We start from the raw sequence: 4,367 nt of genomic DNA, 5'->3' as shown, positions 1-4,367 counted from the left end.
CACCGCCGCGGGGCCTGCGGGAAGGAAAAGAGCCGGGCAGCGCCGGGAGCTCTCCGCGGGCGGGGGAAGCGGCCCGAGGGGGCGGCCGGCGTGGAACCCAAGGACGGACTGGCAGCCCCACGGGCGCGCCGGGAGGGCGGGAGGAGGAGGGAGGGCTGGCGGGAGGTGGGCGGCGGGCAGGGCCGCCTTTATAGCGCGCGGGGGGGGGGGGGCCGTGCGCGCCGTGCGCTTCCCCGCTGCTGCCGTGGCCGCCTTTGCCGACGCTGCTGGGGGCTGCAGGCACGGCGGGGGGATCAAGCCGGCGGGAGGAGGGCACTGGCGAGTGGAGAGCGAGCCCCCCCCCATGTTCGCGGGGTGCAGCCGCGCCCCCCTGCTCGGCCGGGGCTGCAGGAGACCGGCGAGAGAAGGGCCCGTCCAGACCGCACCCCGTCCTGCCCCGCGCACGCCGCTCAGCTCGGGGCTGCCTTCTCGGCCCGACGGGGCGCACCGGCTAGGAGGCGTCCGCGGAGGAAGGGGACACCCGAGGGGGCGAGCACGGGCGACGGGGTGCCCGCCCCGCCCCCTGGCCCCCTCCCCGACGCGAGGAGCTCGGCAGGCCTCCTCCTGCCGCAGCGCCCGGCGCTTCGCCTCGCAGGCCCCGCCGGCCGCTCACCCGGGGTCGCGGCTCCCTCGCGTGGAGGGGCCACCCACGCCGGTTCCCTGCTCCCCTCGCCCCAGCAGCGCCCGGCGTGGGTGGCTCGGACCCGGGCCGGGCCTCCCCCAGGAATCCTCGGGCATCTCCCGCGGAGTTGCTCCCGAGTAAACCATTCGCGTTCGCCGCCGGCGCTGCTTCCCGCCGCTGCTCCGTTTCAGAAGGGTCGTTGCCAATTGCTGCGAATAATTCTCATCAGAAGCTCGCAGAAATGACAGCAGCCGCAACAGCAAACGGAAGCATCATAATCGCACTGATTCTAAGGTGTACAGAGTGCTGACCACTTATGCCGGTTAAAATTGTGAGATTTAAGCGAAGGCCGCGCCGCATAATCATCCTCGCCCCGGAATTTCCCACCTGGCGCCTCCTTCCCGCTGCATTAAGTTCTAAATGTGGAAGGAAATTAGCATGGCGCGGAGAGGAGAGGATGCGCCGCACGGCGGGGGCTGAAAAGAGGGAGGGGCTGCGTGGTCCTGCCCCCCCCCCCGGGAGGCGCGCGCACCTTGCAGCGCCCCAAGGGAGCAGCGCCCGAGCGCTCCGAGGCCGAGGGCGCGGGCGCGGGGTCGGAGAGGGGCCCTGCCCCGGGGCGCCTCCCTTCCCGGCCGAGGACCCGGCCGGGGCAGGGGGTGTCCCGCACCTGTCCCCGCTGCTCCAGCGGGTTTGCTCCCCCTTGGCTACCAGCAAAACCGGCGACAGGGTGCCATTCACACGTGCTCAGCCTGGAGGGGGCGAGGGGAACGGAAAGCGGGAGAGGCGGTCTTGCCCGAAGGGTGCTCGGTGGGGCTGGGGGAGGGCGCCCCCCGCTCCCATCTGGGGCAGGGGCAAGGATCGCCCAAACCAGTCCTGTCACCTCCTCCCGGTGTCTTGGACTACAGCCTCCAGCCAGACCTGAAGCCTCTGAGGCATGATGGGTGTTGTAGTCTGACCATCTGCCCCTCCCTCCCAGCGTCAATCCATCAGAGAGTCGGGGAGGCTAAAGGCCGAGGCGATGGAGTGGAGCTGGTGGTCGGGGGGCCTTGGGGTGGCATGGCCAGGAGGCAGCCCCGCTCCTCTGAGCCCCCTTTCCTTGGGGGGCTCACCACCCTCGCCCCCACCGTTGACCATCCGCAGAGTGGGGAGGGCAGGTCCTGAGTTGCCTCCCCTGAAGACAGACCCCCATCCACTACAGGTTGGAATGCAGAAGGAGGGTCACTGAGCATGTGCCGAGTTCTACAGAGGCACCTGAGGCGAGGTGCAGCATAAGTCTCCTGAGGGAGGGGCTTCCTGGCAGCTCCCCCCCTGAACGGCCATTTTAGAAATTAAGCCCCGCCCCTCGCTCTGAGGCCGCTCTCCATTCTGCTCTCGGCTTTTTTACAATGGCTTTCCAGCGTTTCTGTGGCGCGGTGGTGCTGCCCAAGGGGTGGAGCACTGGCTAGGGCTGGGGAGATGCAAGGTCTCCTCTGGCCTCGGGTGCGAGGTTCACTTTGGGCGGCTCCTGACCCTCAGGGGTTGCTGCAAGGGCAAAAGGGAGGCGAGCAGGAATCCCGTTTTGTGCAGAAAACCAGTGGGCTGCATACTGAACGGATGAATGAATGCGGATGAATAAATAAATAAATAGAGACGCCTTGCCTGGAAATGGATCGCCGCCGCTCGACCATGAGGCAAGAGAACTGTCCCTCATAAATTCGGAAAAGAAAAACAGCAAGATGACCAGTTGGGCCCCTCCCCTGCCGCTACCCCCGGACCTTGTCTGAAGACGCGGAGAGGCAGGGAATATTGAACGCCAGGATTCTGAGCCTGAAAACGGTCCAGCAAGAGCTTTCCCGAACAGAACCCAGGATCGTGCCCTGAGTATGAGCCACAATGGCCAACAGAAGTGGTACAGCCCAGCCTTCAGGGGAGGACTCTCCCACCACACATGGAGGCTGGGCCTAGTGCTGTGCATTTCCCTCATCTTCTGGCACCCCCCCACCCCGGTGCCCGGGGAGGATCTGAGGTGGAGGACATGCCAGCCTGGGCTGCGCTGTGGATCGTGGGTGAGGATGACACAGACGGGGAAAGAGTGGAGCTGTGCCTTCGCGTGCCTGCCTTCGCTCAGGTTGCCCCACGCTCTCCCTACACGTTGGCTTGTGTGTCTGCTTCTTGGGCTTGGCTGAAGGCTGCCCCCCCTCCCGCAGCGAACGAGGGGGGACCAAAGGGCACATGGCTCGCGGTGGCGCTGGGAGGGAGCTGCTCAGGCCGAAGAACCTCCAACTTGGCCTTCCTCGACTTGAAAGAACTCCCGCAGGATGCCAACAGCAGGCGCCCCGTTCCCACGAGCAGAAACCACGTCCAGAGCCCCTGCCCAGGCAGCACTGCCCCAGGTCGGTGGTGAGAGAGCGGGAAATGGCTCCCAGTGACCCCCAAAGTGGAAACCGCGCCCATCAAGGAGACAGGTTGGCCAAGGATGGTTTTTTCTCCCACAGTCTCAGCGGGAAACATTCAGATGCACACAGATCAAGCTTGACTCTGCTCGCAAACGACAATAAGAAAGCCACTGAAATCTTGGGGGGGGGGGGGACATGGCAGCCTTCTCCCAGTCCCCGCAGGGCTGTCCCAGGGAAGAACACCACGTTCTCTTCCCTGCGGCCCCCAAAGCAGAATGCAATCCAGTGGGCTTCAATGGCAGGAGGGGAACTTGTGGTTGCCTCGATGCTGGAGAGCAGAGCCCGTGGCTTGGGGGCAGGGGGTCTCCCCTGCCAGAGCTGGGCACCCGTCTCTGGGGCTGAAGGGACTCAGTGAGGGGGGCCGGGCTGGACGCTCTCCAACTCGCGATTCCCACTGGGACTTGGACTGGGACCAGCTCTGCTTTGGGACTGGTTGGAGCACTCTTGGGGGGGGGGGCGATTCCTCTCCAGGCCTTCAGAGGCTCTTCCCAACCCAGCTGGCCTCTAGCACGCCCCAGAAAGATGGGAAAGGGGTTCCTGGTTAATGGGGGGGCATCATCCTGAGCCCTACCTGCTCCAGCCAGAGACCCGTGAGCCACAGATAAGCAAGAGGATCCTTCCTTTTCCTTTCTGGAAAGGGCCTGGGGGTTTGGTGTTGGCACTTGTTCGCCCCACAGCAGTGGCCCCCAACCAGCCCCCAATTTATGGAGGGGGCTTGAACGACTCCACCTTCCCTCTACGGAGCTTACTATTCCCCAGCCGGCTCGTAGGAGGCTAAGCTGGTGGGACGGGCAAAACGCGTGGCCGGCAGTGCTGCCTTCTCGCTTTCAACAAGGAGACACTGCAGAGGAGGGCAACAGAGAGACGCCTCGGAAAGAAAATGGCGAAGGGACCCACAGGGACAGCAAGGGTCCAGCGGGCAGGCCAGGTCCCCGGTATTTCTGGCAAACGCACGTTAGTTTCAAGCCCTCTCTCCACGCCTTTTTAGCAGGCTGCCTTGAAACTGTGGCCTCGCTTGGGCTGCTGGAACCCCAAGCTCACAGCGGCTGTGCGTGTGGCCGGAGAAAGGGGCTTGTCCGTGCACAAGGACGTCCCTTTCTTCCGTGTGCCACTTGTGGAGCCGAATCCTGGCCCTCAAAGATAAATCTAGGTTCTGGTGCTGAGCTCAGCCTCTGACGGGACCCTGCCTGGACGCCAGGTTGCAGCTTAAAAAAGCAGCCCTGGCCGTTTGGGGAAGGGGGGAGCCCCGGCCACTTCTTCCTCTCCGCAAG

Source organism: Varanus komodoensis, unplaced genomic scaffold, assembly GCF_004798865.1.
Source record: "Varanus komodoensis strain SLA01 unplaced genomic scaffold, ASM479886v1 scaffold36, whole genome shotgun sequence".
NCBI classification, from domain to species: domain Eukaryota; kingdom Metazoa; phylum Chordata; class Lepidosauria; order Squamata; family Varanidae; genus Varanus; species Varanus komodoensis.
The sequence above is the reverse complement of the archived record's forward strand: the minus strand, read 5'-3'. Positions refer to the sequence as shown.